Here is a 20,390-nt window from a genome sequence, read left to right on the forward strand (position 1 = left end):
GTATTTGCTGAGGCATTTGTTGACTTTCCAAAGGCAACTTCAATTCAAGGTGTTTCGTACATACACATTATACCGTTAATGCAAACTTATGAAGGGTTTCCAGTGTATCCTGACAAAAATCTTGGCTTTTTGGAGTTATGTAATCATAAAGCACAGAAAAAACAGAGATTTGACCTAATATGAACCCGAAGGAATCAGGATTGGCAGTGAGAGTGCAAAAATAGACATATAAAGGAAATCTTTTAGAATATATTTTATTATGCAGGTTTATATTAAAATGAATTGGATTAGATGGTCCTCCCACATTTCCGTGGCAGCATCCAGAAGTCTTTTATCTTTACTTCCAACTACAGCAACAAACCTAGACTTCAACTGTCAGGCAAAGACTAAAGACCCTCCTTTGTAGTCGTCAGTACCTAGACCAGTTTCAGGCTCTCCAGAGGTGGACAGATGGTCATTGTTGGGCTAATGTTGTCCTGTTCCCAACTTCCTTATAACAGACAAAAGGAGCTATTTTCCTGGCCATTAGACCTGTAAAATTATGGCTCCAGTAGAGCCAGAGGGCCATAGTGGCTTTGTGAAGACAGTGAATCTCTTAAGTATAGAAGAATAAAATGGGTTTTCTTCATCCTCCTGGAAGGTAGCTTCCTTCCAGAACTGTTCACTGAACATTTGTGCCCCACCAAATTCTCTGGAATTCTCAAGTGCTGACCTGATGATAATGGTTTCCCATAATTAGAATGATCATAAATACGCATTTCTTGTTTTTCACTAAATATTTGAAGTGATATCTGATGCTGAAATACTATACCATCTGAATTCTGCTAAGTTGTCAAAAGATTGCTTCAACGCACTAGTTTTATAGAAAGGTATGAAATTTCAATGCACAGTTGGACATAGATTGTGCACATGGCAGGAATAGACAGTTGGCCTTCCATATCTGTGGATTCAGCTAACCACAGATCAACTACATTGGGGGGAAAACGGTAAAAAACAATAATAGAACAATAAAAATAACACAAATCAAGAACCAATACAGTATAACAAGTATTTACATAGCATTTACATTGTATTAGGTATTGTAAGTAATCTAGAGATGATTTAAAGTATATGGGAGGATATGCATATGTTATATGCAAATTCTATGCCATTTTATGTGAAGGATTGAACATTTGGAGGATTTTGGTATCCTTGGAGCTCCTGGCACCAATCCCCCCCAGGATACTGAGGGAAGACTGCATATTGTTTTTTTCAGCCATAGTGCTCTTCTGACACTGACATAGAAACACCTCTATCAAAAGATGGGTTTATGTTTTCTTTTCTCGAATATGGGCCCACTGTTGTAACTGCTTCATCCAGTAGAACACAGTGGTGTGTCACTTTCAGGCCATGTCATAAAAGGCTTTGTGGAGTCCACTTACTTTCTTGGGTTGCTTGCAACTGGGGAGGTAGATACCATGTCATGAAGAATTTGAAGAAACCCTACAGAGCGAGAGGGCCATGTGGAGAGAGGCTGAGGCCCTTGGACACCAGCCGGCACCAACCTGCCAGCATGTGAGTGAGCCTCCTGGGTAGCTGATGCCCCAGTTCCTGGTAAGCCCTTCGCAGATCCTCCAACTCTAGCCGACATATAACTACAACTGCATGAAAGACCATAATCTAGACCTACTCAGCCAGACCTTTCCTAAGTTCCTGTCCAAATGAAACCGTGAGGGATAACAAATGATTATTATTGTTTTAAGCCACCATGTTTTAGGATGATGATTTTATGCAGCAGTAGGTAGCACACACTGACTTTGGTTGAATATATATGTTCATTGCATGTTTTGCTTTCCTGCATGTGGAAACGTGGGCTTTCTGGGCTGCTGAAAATCAGGAGGTAGAGACATTGTTCAGATAGGTATCTGTAGGCTTTGAATCCACTTTCTCCTTCCAAGAAATATGTGGCCTTAATGTTTGCAAACATTCCCCTACAAAAGTTCATAAATTATTTGTGTAAGTCCGTCCGCAAAGGCCAAACAGCAGAAAAATCATGGGCTAGCAAAAGTTTGTGCTTTTTAGAACTGGCAAAATCCTTTCTTGAGTGTACAGTGTTACTACCCCATGGGTGCCCATTGTGAACCCCCGAGCTCAAGAAAGCTCCGGCCCTGTCCTCTTAAGATTAGGCAGCCTTATTCAGTGGAGTGGAAAATTAATCTTTAAGCCCCTTCTGTGTGGTGTTGTGTGGACTCCTCCCACCTGTGTAACGCACCTGAGAAGCAGCAGTGAAAAAAGAAGAAAATGACAAATATAGAGTTGATTGCATATGTAGATAACATATGCTAATATGAACATGCATATAGAATGTATTATATGTATCCATATATGTATGGCAATTTATTGACTACTCACAATATACAAGATATAATTATTTTGAATGTGTCAAGTCAGAGATCACCATGCTACCTCATTAAATTATTTCAAAAATCTTGATACCTACTATTTACATATTTTATAGATTAAGTAACCTAAGTCTAAACAAGGCAGCTGGCTCACAGCTTTCTCAGCAGTGATGATTTGTAAATGAAAATACCACTTAAAAATTACAGATAAGCTGATGAATGCAAATAATCAGAATAACAGATGTGATTTAAGATAAAAATAAAATCTGAATCCATGGTCCCCAGGATGTGAACATGTTTTTTTTTTTTAATTCCCATTTGACGTCTCTCGGTTATTGTCATATCATAATTCTCAAATTCTGATTTTTAGTCTATTTTCATGATCAAAACAGAACCAGGAATAAAAAGTGTGCCATAGAGGCACCCAATGACAATTAGTGAGCAGCCACTGCGTGTTTGTTGGAACAGATGTTTCATTAGGGCTGAAAGTATAGCCGAAGTGAAAGGAGATAAAAGTGAAATTAGTGAGACAAAAGAGTGTGATGGTGTCAGATAAAACATTTTTGTTTAAATTTTTGTGAAGTTAGTTACAATCAGAAAAGGAATATTCAGATCAGGAAATTAAAAAATAAAGGAATAAATTAATGATTGGAATATTCATGATGAGAAACCACACAGAATACATAAATCAACTACGTTCATTAGGAAGTACAATCTATAGGGTGAAACTGACAGCCAAGAGACCCTGAGTTATGGTTTTCTTGTAAAAGTTAAACCCACATTTCTCAGCTTTTAAGTATTAAACCCACCCAAAACACGAAACGTGCATCCCACCTTTGTAATACTTTTGCAACTCAAATAACCCCACCTCTGTTAATTTTAGATTCCTACAGATGTAATAATTATATATATACACACCAATATCTCATAATATTTGTGTTTTTAAGTTTTTTGAGCAACAGGCTTCATGTGGTTTTCTAAATAAGAACAAATTTTACTGAGAGCATATATTTTTATCTTCTCAAGAAAGGAGTTCTTTGTTCTTTGCAGCAATCTGGCATTTTATCTAACCAATTCTCCATTTCGTAATACTTAAGCTATCATCCTGGAGAAATTGCTCTGTATGTCTATTGAGTAGTATGTTTTTGAAAATATGGACAGATCAATCAATTATATGTTGCCAAATCCATTTTCAAGGTTGGTTAACTATATACTCAGCTAAAATTGGATACATTCAATTAAGAAAATTGGTATTGTAGGGTTTTTTCTGTTAAATAGAATCAGTGAACTCCACAAACTGGAATTTACTGAGCATGAAAACCAGGCTCCTTTTCATTTTTAAATTGTAATCGGGATGAATCATGTCTTACCTTAACAATAAAAATAAATAAAATTAGACAATTAAACAAAGGTAAGACGTTTAAAGAAAGAAAATGATAAAGGCTAAGTGGATTTCACTGTTCTGCCCTGTAGCCTGGCTGAGTTCAGAAGACCTGATCAAGAAAGATTGCTTTTAGCCACTACCGTTTGATTTTTCTCAAATCCATCATTTAAAAAGAATCTAATTATCTCCCATTTTAATACTTCGATAAATTAAGAATTTTTAAAAATATATTGGGTTTTAGTAAAGTGAAAAAAAGAGAAAGTTCAAGCATTCCAATCTGTTAAAATATCCTTTACAAAGTACTAACCAGAATATATTATTCTGTGTTTTGCTTCATTTTTATTATGCAAATTTTCACGTATTAAGATAGTCCATATAACTTTTACTTTCCTAGCACTTGATATCACATTGCTGTATCCTGATTTATCAGTTATTATATTGCTAAACATTTTGGTTTTCTTTTTCTCTCTTTTTAAATTTCCTTTGAACTTTAAATTGTATATAATATGAACACCTATGTACAGATTAAGCTATTTATTTGGGATTTAATCCAAAAGTTCAACTGAAGTTGAACAGTACAAATTATACCATATTTCCAGATTGTTCTTTAGAGAAAATAAATGAATGGACTGGCAATATATGTGCGTATACCACTTCGCCTTCCCCTCACCCACTATCTTATATGACAACTTTAATTTTTTATTTTAATGCCTTAAGGTAGATTGAATTTTCAGTTCTCTAATTGCTCTCATAATGATGCATTTTTCTACAGGACGATTTTCTGTTTTGTTATTTGGAACAATGGCAAACAGGCAGGAGATGAGAATGCAGTCCACAACATCCTGCCTACCCCAGTGGTTCTCCACCTCAGCTGCATGTTACCGACCATCAACTCAGGGAACTTTTAGAAACCAGGACACCCCACTTCCAGTGGAACTAGGGCATCAGTACATTTTCAAGCTTCTCAAATGATGCCACCAGGCAGCCAGGTTTGGGAACCACTAGTCTAGACTGATAATGGAGTTTCAGCTGAGTTTGAAGGGGAATTGGAAGGAGAGAAGCAGTCTGAGCTCCATCACAGGGGGTAATCAGAAGTAAGCTGTGTTGCCAGCCTTACTGGCACCTAGGATGTTAAAACAAACCCTGCTTTGACCCTGAATCTTCCCTTCTTGCCTATACCCTTGCCTGTCTCAGTCTTTCCATATTGAAATATCCCCTAAGAAAGGTCACCTGACCTAAATTACACTGTAATTAGTATGCTTAGTACTTCACCTTTTACTTTTGTATTTTTTTTCCTGATCCTTTTCTCTGTGGAACTAAATCTTTCTTTCTGAACCTCCAAACCCTGGCTGAGGTTGTACTGTCAATGAATAACTGACTTTTTGTTGTTGTTGTTGGAGACAGAGTCCCCCCTGGCAGAGTGAAGAGTGCAGTGGCCTCATCGTAGCTCACAGCAACCTCAGACTCCTGGGCTTGAAGTTATCCTCCTGCCTCAGCCTCCCAAGTACCTGGGACTACAGGTGCACAATGTGATGCCCAGCTAATTTTCTATTTTTAGTACAGACAGGGTTTCTCTCTTGCTCAGGCTGGTCTTGAACTCATGAACTCAAGCAATCCTCCCGCCTCGACCTCCCAGAGTGCTAGAATCACAGGTGTGGGCTCACCCTCATCAAATAACTGACATTTATTTTTATATGTTAATTAAGGGGCACAACAACCCCACTTCATCTCAGTGTTTTGACCAGCTGCTTGGGCACACCTACCCACTTGATCTGACCTCTGTGAATACCAAAGCTGGCCTGGGCATCAATGTTTGCTGGAGGCCCCTGGCTGGGTTGGTCTTCCCATAGCTTTAGTCAGTAAGACGTCTTCCAGCCTCAGCAAGCACAGCACTGCTCTAGCTTCTTTACTGCTATTAAATGCAAGTGAATGCACCTCACGTGGATGCTGTAGCAGTGATGTCCAACCTTTTTGGCAGTAGGGACCGGTTTCATGGAAGACAGGTTTTCCACAGACTAGGGGTGTGGATGGGGAGCGGAGCTCAGGCGGTGATGTGAGCTATGGGGAGGCTGCTCATCTCCTGCTGTGCAGCACCTGCCCCCACTTCCAGAGTTTCATGGAAGACAGTTTTTCCACGGATACATGTGGGGGCCGTAGAGCTCTGCAGCCTGGTCCTCAACAGGCTGCGGACAGGTAGCAGGGGGGTTGGGGATCGCAGCTGTATTGGATAAAACTATTTCCAGCATCAGGGAAAAAGAGCTCTTTTTCACTTAATCAGACTTTTTCTTTTTTACGTTTTATTTTCCACCAGCTGCAAATCAGGTCTGTCTCCTCCATGGTGATAACCATATTAATACTGATGAGAACAATTCACTTTCATGGGATCCTTTTTTATATCTACATAACGTATTAAGTCTTTCACAAATGCTATTTGATGCTAACAGCCTACAAAATAGTTGCTATATTTATGCTCATTTTTCAGATGAAGAAACTGTGCTTTGGATAGTCTCTTGACCAAGGTAACATGGTTAATAAATGATGGTGCTAGAGGATTCAAACCTAGAATTGTTGAATTCCCAGAGCCTGAGCTGTTGACCATGTAGTGTAAAAACTGGATTTCTTGCCTTAAAATGTCTCGTCCAAACTCCATTTATAGCCTTTGTGTTGCCACTCACTGCCATCATCATCTGCCCTTTCCTTGAGCACTGCTGACCAATTGATTGTTCCCAGATCTGTGACAACTGCCTGTTTTGCTACGTGCTGTTCCTTGGGTTTGAGAATTTTGCTCTCTCCTTCAAGGTGAACTCCCACTCACAATTTTCAAGCCTTGGTTCAAATGTCAAACAATTCTGTGTGAAGCTTTAACTGAGCTCCCACGTCAGTTAATTGCTCTTTTCTCTGTGTTCTTATTACAGCACTTGGTAAATATCTCGATCACAGCCTTCATCACTTGCTAGCTAATAACTTTTGATGGTTTAGTTAACATCTGTAAGCCTCAGTTTCCTCACCTACAAAAATAAATATAATCAAAGAAACTGTATCAGAGGCTTATGAAAATTAAAGGAGATAATGAACATAAGATTTAACTGCATATTATATAGTAAGCATTTTTAAAATATTAACTATATTTCATTACCATCTCGTTGTAGTACAACTTCTTAAAATATTTTTTCACATCACATGGCTGCTTTCTATGAGGGTGTGCATGATGACATATATTTTGTATTTCCATATTTTGCAAAGTGCTAAGCCCAGAATGGAAACCTGTGAGCTCATGCAAGTTACTTAACTCCTCCATCTCTAAAATGATGAGCCTCATATGGCCGATATGAGGATCAAGAGAAAACATAAAACTGATTAGCATAGAAAGCCTTTAGTAAATGTCAGCAACTATCATTATTGAATAAGTTTGAGTAAATGGATGGATGCATTTAGGTGGGCAGAGAACTCTTCACATCACTAGTTTCTTTTTCTTATACTGAGATGATGGCAAGTCAGAGCTGTTCTTGCCTGCTAGCTCATAGATAGACCTCTTTGTGTGATGGGATATAACAAGTTTTTAGATTTTGTCTTATTAGTACCTGGCAGCACTGATTCCTGCTGTTGGGCAGAGAGTACGTAAAGTGTTGATTACTGAGAGACCTCCCAAGTCTTGCTGCGTGTCTCTCCTGACAAAAGGATAAATGCTTTCCATGGAGCCTTTCTGTTCTGCACTGGACTGGTGGCCGACCATCTGTCTGCAAGTGCAGGGCATGACAGAGACAGAGTAAATAAGGTGCCCCCCCCGTAGATTTTAGTAATCCAACTATTACTAAAGGCCAAAGCATGACTGGATAGTGGACCTGGTAATCTTTATTACAAGTAGATCCTGCAGATCCTGGAGCAGCAGAGGTTAGACATGGAAATAAACGATCGATTTCATTTGGGGGTAGAGACAATCAAAATAATGTTTCCTAGAATAACTAAATAAATTAATATGGAGATTCCTCTTCTCATTTAGACTGAAAGGAGGAGCCTACATTTGTTAGACTCCTTCACCTCTCATTTACTTCTTAACCCATGGATGGCTTTTTCCAACGCTTGATAGAGTGGTTCAGCAACGGTTGTCTCTCAAGAAAGAAAATAAGGTATAAAAAGCCTCTACTGGAGAAATGCGTGCAAGTCCTGCTTTGTTTGCAGAGTCGATATATCATATTACAGCACGTGGTAGTCTCAGAAGGGAATATATGAAGTTCTAATTTCAAATGTCTTTCATTTTGAAACTCAGGTAACATATATTAATATATGCCTTAATTATCTGTTATTTTTCTTGGTTAAATATCTATTTTTCTATCTTGTTCCATTTATCATTCATCTTTACATCAAACAAATAACCGTTTCTCTCAAACGTTACTCTATGCAGGTTCAGTGCTGGCTTGAGGTGCCAGTCTTAACCCTTTTCTTCTATTAACAACACTTAATTGACAAACAAGCTTTTTCTTTGAACTGACTCCCCAGCTTCCCACACTCTATCATGTCTTTTGTGACTTTTGACAAGAAACTTCTCCAAGCGTAGATCAAATTAATGAACTGCACTATTGAATCAGCTCCCAATTTCTCATCTCCTCAGATTTAGCTTTCTGTCCCAACAAGTGAACTGAAACTAATATGATACATTTTAGCTATATTGCTTGATCCGTTAAAGTTTACGTTGACACTAAAAAAGCAAGCAGGTCAAGGCTGTGTGTCTACAAAAATAAAATTAATAATTAAAAATATTCATTAAGGAAAATGGGACTTTTGGAGTGTGACTCATACTAAAGAAAAAGAAACAATCAATAGAAACAGTCAGTGCGGGGGCCCAACTTTGTTTACTTTTGTGTACAAAGTTCAGTGGATTTCACTGGAGAGATATGGTGAGTATGACCAAAGAACTACAGGAGATTATGCTTAAATAATTAAAGTATATAAGTCATTGCTTACCAAATGGAGAATATTCATAAAGAGCTAGAAATTATATAAAAGAATCAAATGAAAATTAACTAGAGGAGCTCCAAAATAGAGTTGCAATGGCAGAAAGACTCCATGAACTTGAATGTTGATGAATAGGAATTACCTATGAAAAACAGGAAGAATGAAGAAAAATGAATAGAGCCCCAGGGACTCTGGCACAGCATCAAGCATATCAATGTATGGGAGTTCTAGGAGAAGAAGGTAGAAAAAATATTTTCAGAAATAATGGCCAAAATTTCCCAAGATTTATGAAAAATATCAACCTACATATTCAAGAAGCTCAACCAACTACAAGTCAGATAAACACAAAGAGATTTATGCCGAGATACATATAATCAAACTGTTGAAAGATGAAGAGAAAATCTTGAAAGCACATGAACAGAATAGACAAGTTGAAAACATTTGTTACCGATTATTATTAGGCTCTTTTGCAGAAATTGACAAGCTGACCCAAAAATTTAAATGAGAATTCACAGGACCCAGAATAACCAAGTAGTTTTAAAAAACAAGAAAGTTAGAGGACTTATAATTCTTGATTTTTAGAACTTAATACAAAACCACAGTAATCAAGGCATTGTGATATTGGCATAAAGATGGAGACAGAAAACAACGGAACAGAATTGAGAGTCTAAAAACAAATTCTTACAATTATGGCTAGTGATTTTACTTAGCACGTACAGGAACCTGAAAACATCTGAATCAGAAACTTTTAAAAATAGTTGTATGAGCACCAATGATTTATTTAGGTATTAGGCATAAATTTTATAGTTTGACCATGTCAGGACTCATAGAATGGTAGAAAGTACCAATTTCTCTAAGTCTACTTAAAATAGAGTTATAAAGTGTTGCACAATATCATATACTTGGTTATTCTAAAGAAAAGTCATGTGTACTTATGTACTTTGACTTATAGAAAAGAATGTCCCTAAAATGGGTTTCTAAGTTGAAGAATTTTTAGGACAGGATATGTAGGAGTTTCACTTTACTTGATAAAGTTAAACATTAAGATACTAAAAAAATAGCAAAGTGTAATGAAAACTAGGAGATTAAGTAGTATGAATGTAATTAAAAAAAGGTAATTAAGGAAAAGACCCTTTGGTGAAGTTTAATCTTTGCTGTAAATCTATACATGATTTCCTCTAAAGAAATGAGAACAAAAAGGATTGAAGCAGATTCAGCTAAAATATTATGTGTTTTAAGTGCTTTTCACTCTAATTCATTCGTTGCACAAAAAAACCATTTTTCGATTTTTGCAAAATGACCATTTAATGAAAATCTTAAATTGAATAATTCTGAAACATCCTTTAACTCCCCATAGCATTTGGCTGGAAATAATATATTTTGAAGCACTGTCATTCCCCTTTAGGGAAAGAAAAAGGTCAAATTATTTCAAGTTTCCCTTTTGTAGAAAAGAAAAGCATTCTATTCCTTTCATTCCTTCATTTGTATGTGGACATGATAATAAAACATAGAACATAAGGCCCCCATTAACTAAGCTAAACTTCCCGTGATTGTAAAACACCACATCAGCGATGGGGCTACTCTGGCTGCCACTTTTAACGCCTGGTGGTTCTGAGGCTGACTCAGCAGACCTTGCTAGATATGGGGAGGTCTCCTGGTTCCTCTTCTCATCATTGCAGGAGTGTTGGAATGAAAATGTTCATTTTAGAAGAACATAAATACTAATTTGCACCTATGCATATTTAATTTTCAAAGCATTTTCACAGAAATATTGCCTTATTTTGTTCATTTAACTTGCTGAAGCTGGTGGTACTAATCCCATTTAGTAGCCTGGGAAATGGCTCATTGGCTTGGTTAATGTCCTGCCTATATAACTACATGCTCATGCCAGAATTAGCAAGCACATCTCACTTCCAGATATTCACCTTATTTCTGGTTTCAGAAATTAGTACATCAAAAAAATTATTTAAATCAGAAAATTATTTCTGATTTCAAGGACATTCTCTGAAACAGAAGACACATAGAAACTTAAATTATTATTGTACAGTGGAAAGGGAATGAAATTAGGCAAAACCCAACCTAAGTTTGAATCATCAGTTTCTTTATCTGTAAAATGAAGCTATTTTATATTGTCAAGGTTGTGATGAGGATTAAATGATACAGTTCATATTTGCAACATTCAGCATTTTTACCTAGTTCATGGGGAGACCCTCAACAAATAGTAGTGAATAATAAAAATAATAATCTGTGATATAAGTAAGGCTATCACTGCTAGTAGCTGCTAAGCTTGAGTGAAAACTTATTTTGAAGATGCTATCTTTCTTATAAGAATACTTATCCATTAAAAAATAGTCTACTCCAGGCCAGGCACTGTGCTAGATGCTATAGCTACAGCAGTGAGAAAGAGTCCCTGTTCTCAGGCAGCTTACATTTTAGATGGAACTTTTAGCATTTGCAGCCTGGGCTGTTCCACCAAGTAAGTGTGCTTTTATCAGAACCTCAGAAGTGGAATTAATTCAGCACCCAGTGTTTACTGAATGATGGAGGATGGACAGAGAGAAACTTGGGATTCACTAGGGTACAAATCAATCCATGCCAGTGGCCCTGAATCCACATACTGTGGACTGAAACTCAGTGAGAGAAATCCTCTGATAAAAAGTTACTGTTCATATTACCTACTTATCATACCTGGTGCAAAAAACTCTCAATGTATGTTGTCTCCTCTGTCTGCAGTGGTGAGTTCACCATATTAGAACTTTGATTGGAGCCCGGGTCACCATCTTACATAAGAAACCCTGATTTCCGGTCTAGTATATTTCCAGTCCTTTCCATTTCATTTTTTTCCTTTGGGCCCTGGGTTTTTAGCACCCCAGACCCCTATTGAGTGTGGGCTCTGGGCTGTGAAAATGCATTCACACTCTTGTCAGCAAATTCTTCAGGCCCCTGTGTTGCCCTTGATTTTTGATTAGACCTAAGAAACCTGTTCCACAGGGAAGATTTTTTTTTTTCTCTTATCCCTACATTTATTTCTGTTTTGGGAATTTCTCTCAACACATTTCTGACCTGAGGTCCTGCGAAGACTTCTGAAGCTTGATTCCTAGGATCAAAGTGTCAACTTCATGGAGGTCAGTGGCTGTGGATAGACAGGGCCACAGTTGAGACTCGAACAAAGATAAGGCCTGCAAATGAGGCCATTGAGCTGGGTTGTTGGGTACTGAATGTCACAGTTTGACCTTGAACTAGTCCTTGAATGCAGCTTAGCCTAGAATTGCTAATGAGGCTGAGGTGTACATGGCTTTCCAACTGCAAGCTGGCTGGGAAAGTGAAAGAACACTGGTTTTTAAAATTATTATTATCATTTATTTTATTTATTCTTTTAGAGCCAGGGTCTTGCTCTGTTGCCCGGCCTGACATGATCATAGTTCACTGCTATACCTTGAACTCCTGGAAGTGCACTATTTAATGGGCCCCACAGTGGCATTGCTGGTTCCAAGCCTGGGTAGGCATCTTAAATCTGTTGCCCCCAATTCCATTCTGCAGTCAGAGTCAAGTAGGTAGGGATAACACTAGATTTATATGGATTACTTTGTGGTTTCAGGTTTGCTTATGTGGGACTGATTACCTAAATTTCAAACTTGGCTTTGGTTTTCCAGTTCCCCAAATGGACAGTGTCTTGAGGAGAAACAAGTTCTAGCTAGAGGACATGGTTACTTGTATTGTCTTGGCTAAAGTCATCCTCCTCCTATGGCATACAATCTCTGCTGGGATGGAAAACATAACCATAGTCTACCTTGAATGCTTATTGCAGTTGTCTTTAACTCTACCCTGACATTAAAGGAAGTGTTATAAGTTCCAAAGACTAAGGAAAATTTGTTAAATTTGTAAATATTCTAAGTCTAAAAAAAAACCCCAAGACATCTCTGTACTCAAGATATTAGTAAACCATCATCTGTTTAAAATTTGCTATACCCACCTGAAGTAACTATTTGATTTCTGAGACATAACTCACGTCCTTTCAGGACAAAACTAGGAAAGTATCCAAAGACTTTCATGAAGATAGCCATCTACATATCCAGACTGGTATGTAAAACAACAAAACTCTGATCTTAATGTTTTCTGTGTTCTTTTGGCTGCCTTCTTTCTTTCTGTGCTTCTAGGAAAACCAAGGTCTTTTCAGGTTTCAGAATGCACTGGCTTTTTGAACACTTGAAAATTATTATGCATCCTAGTGGACTGTTGAGAAGAGATGGTAAAGGAGCCATTTCCATTTCAATCTAAATGCATATTTTGCCACTGTTGATGTATTCTGATAGAAAGCTTCAGCATGCCAGGAGTGGTTCTATTCGGTCTTGAAATGATAATTAAATTTGGTTTTCTTTTCTTTCTTTGGCTTCAAAATTGACTTTTAAGTTTGCCTTCCTTGGGCTCCATCTCTGGATCCCTAGAACATTTCAAATGCCTGAGGTATTCATAGGTTGACTGTCAAGTTTGTTGCAGTTTGTTAAAGAACTATCCCCTTAACCGCTCCTCCAGTGGAAAATCTCCTGGTCTAGAAACAATTGTTCTTCTTTTTACCACCTGGTAAGTTGACTGGTACATCATTTCTAATAATTGTCCCTCCTAACATTAAGGTTCTGAAATTAATTCCATTTGTTCTCTTAGCATTTATTCTATTGCCTCTTTGTAAAAGACCATTTAGTTGAGTAGCTTTCTTTTCTGATAGGGAATTTTGTTCTGCTGAGTAACTTAATTCAGTTCCCAAATCCCACCCCCTCATCCTAATTTTTTGCACTCTCAGGGTCTGTGATGTTACACTGAGTTCTGCATTTACAGAGTTCCTCCCTGGGAACCATTCTTTTATTAATAAGAGAACCAGATTAGGGTTTGATTTCTGTCTTTGCCCACTCACTATTTGGCTTTGAAATTCAATCTATATGAACCTCAGCTTCTGTGAAACACAGAGAGCAATAATGATGTTGGAAGATTGTGAAAAGGAAAAATATATGCATGTAAATCACTCCTCAAAGTGCTTGGCAAGTGGGCAGGCACATGAGCAATGTTATTTATGATATTGCTTCTGCTGAAAAGGATGAGGAGAAAAAAGAGAAAAAAAGGAAATAAGCGGGGAGGAGGAGGAGGAGAAGCAGAAGAAAGAAAAAGAAAAAAGAGAAAAGCAGGAGCATGTAATGGCTAAAATAATGAGATTGTGGCTTAGCCTTTTGGGAAAGTTTTCGAGGTATCCCTTCCTTTAATTTACATAGTTCTCACCTTCCCTGCAATTACAAAGTATGGTGAGAGTCTCCCTGAAAGTTATTATTTTCCTTTTTTCCTCTCCAGGAAGATGCCAATAGAAACTGCTTTTCTCTTTCTCCATGTCAGCCTTTTGCCTAACTTTTAACCTCCTCTCTGCATTAGCAAAACTGCACCTCGCCGCTCGATCAAACACCCTGGCCATTTCTGTACCGTTGTGACAGCTCCAATTCATGAAAGAGCCCTTTATCCACTGCCTGCCAAAGGGATGTTTCAACCCAATTAGATAATGTTGGAGCTCGATGTAAAATTTAAATAGATTTTGAAGCTGCTGTCTCTATTTTGTAAATTACATATGAAAAAAAAAATCCACCGGGTTTAGTCTAGCTAATTTAACTGTCCTTACTTAAACTTAATAGAAAAGAGTAATTGCAACACCAACATAGCAAATGTAGAATAAACGTAGAAGTTAATTTTCAGTACAACTGATCTTTAAAGTTTAATAGCCAATAAATATAAATACCAAGTGACAGTTGCCTCATTACAAATGTAAACACCCACATAAACCTACCCAGCAGCAATTTAAAATGAACTTAGAAATCCACCTCTTACTTTCGTTTATGCCTGAACCATTTTCATCGAGGCTATCTTTCTCTTTTTTTTTTTTTTTTTTTTTGAGACAGAGTGTCACTTTGTTGCCCGGGCTAGAGTGAGTGCCGTGGCATCAGCCTAGCTCACAGCAACCTCAGACTCCTGGGCTTAAGCGATCCTACTGCCTCAGCCTCCCTAGTAGCTGGGACTACAGGCATGAGCCACCATGCCCGGCTAATTTTTTTGTATATATATTTTTTAGTTGGCCAGATAATTTCTTTCTATTTTTAGTAGAGACGGGGTCTCACTCTTGCTCAGGCTGGTCTCGAACTCCTGACCTCGAGCGATCCACCCGCCTCGGCCTCCCAGAGCTAGGATTACAGGCGTGAGCCACCGCGCCCGGCTTTCTCTTTGATTTGTTATTCTCAACAAGGAGAGAACAAATACTTTTTATGGAACTCTTTCAATTAAGGAAAATCTTGCTACAATGTGCATTTTTATCCAGAATATCACCATTTGCCCCAGGCCTACCCCACCCTTAGTGTGCCCGAGACAGGATCTATCAGATGTAAAACTCTGGGCAGGGTGGTTAGAGGGAAGAAAGGCCACCCCCTCACACACAAGGAGCTGCTTCGGATTCCTTGATGATTAGGTTCCATTGCCATATAATCACGGTCATTTTTCTGTACCTTCTTTGTTAGAAGATGCTTTGATTACACAGAATGCTTTCAATTTTTTGTGCCTCTGTTCTGTTATAATGCAGTGAGAATAAGAGGACATCAGTTGCTTCATGAGTAAGTGACACTGGGTAGAACTCCCTTCGCATGAAAGTCTGAAGTTAAGAAGAGATCTGAGCTGGATACCCTCCAGTGGGGTTAGCCTTCGACAGCTGAGCACAAAGACGTTTTTGAGTCTCAGCTGTCGCTCTTGTCAAATATCCTTTACCCTTTTTTAGTAATAACTTTTGTCACTCTTGTTGTCGTGGTTCTGCTAAAATCTCTTTCTCTCCTATCTCTCTCTCCCTTCCCCTTTCTTGGCTCCCTCCCCCTCACATATATTTATATAGAGTCATGTGCCACATAAAGACAGACATTTCAGTCAATGACCACCCCGCATGTACAACACTGATCCCATAAGATTTTAATGTATTTTACTGTAACTTTTCTATGTTTAGTTATGTTTAGATACATAAATACTTACCATGGTGTTACGATTGCCAGTACAGTAACATGCTGTGCAAGTGTGTAGCCCGGGAGCAATAGGCTATACCATATAGCCCAGGGGAGTAGTAGGCTTATAACATTTGGGTTAGTGTAACTCTATGATGTTCACACAAAGACAAAATCACCTAAGGACACATTTCTCAGAATGTGGCCCCATTGTTAAGTGAGGCATGACTATATAAGAAATAAATTCCTTTTCCACACATGTTGACTATTTTATCTTAACAGAATTTTAACATAATTTATCCTTTGCTACAGAAGTCAGCTTCAAAATGTGTAGATTACTTATGCTAATCAGGAAGCACTAAGGTAAACTATGACTATTTTAAGTGAAGTAGATGGTTTAAATGACTCCATTTTAAAGAACACTTCAGTACTGCTGTTTGAAAAAATCTGCCTCTAAATGTTTCCATTCTCAATAGTAAAATAAATAGACAAACAGCTTTTACTGAAACAACAGTAATTTATTATCTTGTTCAAAGAAGAAATGACATTTCAAACTGGAGAATGTCTGGGATGTTACCACCACTTTCAGAAATGTATACACATTGTGTATTTTTTAACATAAATTTTAACTCAAACAAATTTGCACTCTCTCAAAGAAATTGAGGAACTTCAAAAAAGTTACCTATAATCACACAGTCTCATTATTTTCATCATACTGTCTTCTAATTTCTACTTATCTACCATATAGAATATTGCCCTTAATTTGTAATTAGCCCATACATACCATTTTATATTCTGTGTTTTTATATACATTTCCTTATATCTTCATAAATCTCATACTTATTATAGCAGTAAAGCTTTATATAATTTAACAATCTAACATTCCATCATGTTAAACTATTTCCCTGTTGTTGGGTTATGATGTTAATAATAACAGTAACAACAGCTACCATTTATTTATTGACTGTTTATGCAATAAGAGTTCCGTTAATCTTTTAACAAAGTAGAAAACCACTTTGTTATGTGGAAATACCTATACTTTAGAATCTGATAGGCAGCAGGTCTTTGAATAATGTCATTTCATTAACATCTTTTTGTTACAATGTTGATGAGAAAAATACAAAACTAGCCCTGGCCAGGGCCACTGTCTATGTGGAGTTTACATGTTCTTCCCATGTCTGCTTGGGTTTTCTCTAGGTTCCCTCTTTTCCTCTTGCCCCTCAAAGATGGACAAGTGAGGTAAATTGGAGTGTCCAAATTGTCCCAGTATGAGTGTGTGTGCACACGTGTGCTCACACACGAGAACGCCCTTCCATGGGATGGCGTCCTGTCCAGGGCTGGTTCCTGCCTGGTGCCCTGAGCTGCCAGGATGGGCTTCCAGCCACCAGCAACCCTGAGCTGGAATAAGTGGGTTGGAAAAGGAATGAATGAACGAATATGAATTATTGTAAGATAAAAATTCATCAAGTGTGTGATAATCATACAAATGCACAGCAATAAACCACGTGGTACAAAAGCACTCAGTGAGCCGCCATATTGGTGATCGTTGGTTTCTGAACTGCGTGGAGGTCAGAGGTGCTCCTGACAATTTTCAATTTGCAAACATTTATTCCCTGATTGAAACCACTACTGCTGTGACTGCGGGCGACTTAACTCTTGTTTATATCAATTAACCTGTGGTAAAATTGATTTCATTGTATGTTGTTTTGCTTAAAGTCTAAGAACTTATTGATGACATTAAGTGAGGGCTTATTGTATTTAGGCTCCTACTATCTGTGTGACTTTAGTCAAGAAAAAAAATCCTTATTTTTTTCTTCACCTTAAATGTCTTCCTCTGAACAAATACAAATAATAGTAGCTGATGTAGAGGTTATACCTTCCACTGAGTCTGGCACATAGTAGATGCACAAGAAATGAGAGAAGATTGTTACTGGGAACTTAACTTCATTTACCCACATCTATAAAATGAAGAGATTTATATAATTGTGTGTGTATTTCCAGATGGATCTTCAGGATAATCAAATGATCACTGCCACCAGCAGTATGCTAAGTGTTCATTTTTTATATACCAAATCCTCACCAAGGTTACCTTTCCATCAGTCTTTCTTTACTTTTTCATCCTTTATTTCTTTCTCTCAACAAATATTAGAACCTATTGTGCACCCAGCCATTCTGAAGTCACTTATACTCCACATTGTAACTGTCATGAAGATAGTGCCATCTATTCAACAAGAGTCAGAAGACCCTTGTGCAATCTCCACGGCTAGGCCAGTAGATAAGCAGAAATATGTATGTGTGTGCATGTTTTTAAACACGTCTGTCTTCCCCAGGAGACTATAATTAGTCATCTTAATATTGTATCATATCAATCAAGATGACTGAGGTACAGCCTCCTGGGGAAGACAGAATGTAAATAGATATTAATATAAGTGATATCAATCCATTTATGCATAAAATGTTATGGCTGTATATTTATGCCTAAGGGACTAAGGATGGTTCAGAATTTGCTTCTGAATTAAAATTTTTTTCAAATAAATACTGTTTTAACAGTTAAATAGAGAAGAACCCAAAGTTAAAAGATATAGTCTACCCAGACAAAACAGGAGGTGCAAAGTCAAATATGGGGCATAGGAGAGACCTGCATGTTTGCCAGCCGTTTTCCTGTAGCTTTAATAATCGTGGTAGGTGAGTTAGTGTTAGAAAAGAGGGGAGAGAGAGTAAGCTGGGGCCAGATCTTAAAGAAGATAAGAAGCAGATAAATATTGTGTACCTCCCATACAACAGGGAGTATGCTAGACATTCCATGCATATTTTGTCTCTCAACTCTCAGAATAACCCTATTTTAGAGGTGATGGAATTGAGGCTTTGAATATGAGGTAAACTGTCCAAGGTTATGCGGCAAGACTATGTTGGAATTGATGTTCAGAGCCAAGTCTTCCAGCCAAAACCCGTCTTCTCTTCACCTCTAAGATGCAATTAAAAGGGAAACCACTTAGGTGTCTTCTCTTTTATTTGGGCTTAATTAACTCCTCTGCTTGAAGATAAATCTTTGGGATTTTATTTTCTTTTGTCTCAAATTTTATTGAGAGTAGAAAGCAGATGTTCCACAAAATTTATTTTCACTTGCTTCAATGTTTCTCAAAAATGACCACTTGCTGTCCGTAGAAGTTGTGTTATGTAGCAAATTCTTTTTTATAGCTTTTATGCTTTCTTTTGTTTGCATTTTCACTCATTTATGCATCCTTGTTATGGCTCACTCATTGCCCTTAAATGGGGGTGAATTTTAACCTGCTTAGAGCTTTTCTGTTTGCTCTTATCATCATGTTTCTCAGACCTTCAGCAAGAGGACTGGTTCTCTAAGTTATCTGCCATTCTGAAGGTTGGCAACCGTAGGGAGGGAGTCAGAGTGCTGGAGATTTCCTTCGGGAAAACTGCATCCTAGTGGCCAGCTGTCTCCCTCCAACCTCATTGGGTCAGCCTGTGCACAGGACATGAAGTGTGGCTGAGTCTGACCTCCGTTCTGGTGGCTCTTCCAGGGAACACCCTGCTGTCCCCAGAGAAATGCCCTGCCATGCTCAATGCTGCCATTTATTGCATTGCCCTGAGATCATGGTCCTCTGTAGGGAAGGGAATGATCAATCTCTACTTCCAATCTGCCCTAAGGTACCCCCTTCCTCTAATATAGTCTCCTCCAAATCCAGAATGAACAAGTCTCTAGATTAGAAATCAGCAAATGGTTTCTATAAAGGGTCAGATAGTATATATTTTAGGCTTTGTTGGTCATACTGTTTCTGTTACAACTATTTAACTCTGCCATGGTAACATAAAAGCAGCCAGAGACAATATGCAAATGAATGGTTGTGGCTGTGTTCCAATAAAACTTTATTTATAGACTTTGATATTTGAATTTCAAATAATTCACACAATTATTTTAATTTGCTTCAAACATTTGAAGATGTAAAAGCCATTCTTAGCTCACAGGCTAAACAAAAACCAGCAGCAGGGCTGGAGTTTGCTCACCCTGGCTCTGGGCAGCTTGCTGTGGTACTGTTTTTTCTGCAGGGTGAATTGAGATCTGACCATTAGGGTTTCCAAGCTGGTTGTTTTACTACAGCATTTCCAAGCCAGAGCAGCTTTTCTTAGTTGTTGTGATTATGCCATTTCTACCTATAGACTGATAATTTCAGTTTTCTCATATATTGGTGCAGTGTTTCCCTTTTGTGATCTGGGAATAGGGAAGATGTATAGGTCCTGTTAGCAAGCCTATATCTAATCTGGAAGCAAAAGGTGGATGTCTTGTCTCTCTGGAAAATTTCTTTGTTATTTAACCTTTTTTTCTGTTTTTAAGGAAATGGCTCTAATTGAACTAAATCAAACTGACTACCAACTAGAGTGTAATTTTTGGAATGAACATGTTTGAACTTCATTCAGATGATTTTTCAGATTATTCTTGCTATTTTTTGTTCTTTAGATTGTGTTGCAAACAGGAAGATAGCTTTGGCAAGTAAATTAAAGGACTGACAAAACAAAAGTGTGAATCAAGACGAAAAATAGATGCCAGAGCCTACTTTTGTTGTTGCTGTTCATTCATTCGTTTACTTAGCAAGTGTTTATAGGTGCCAGGCACTATATCCCAAAGTGAGATCTCACTTCACATCTGTC

This window comes from Lemur catta, chromosome 25, assembly GCF_020740605.2.
Source record: "Lemur catta isolate mLemCat1 chromosome 25, mLemCat1.pri, whole genome shotgun sequence".
Classification (NCBI taxonomy): Eukaryota; Metazoa; Chordata; class Mammalia; order Primates; family Lemuridae; genus Lemur; species Lemur catta.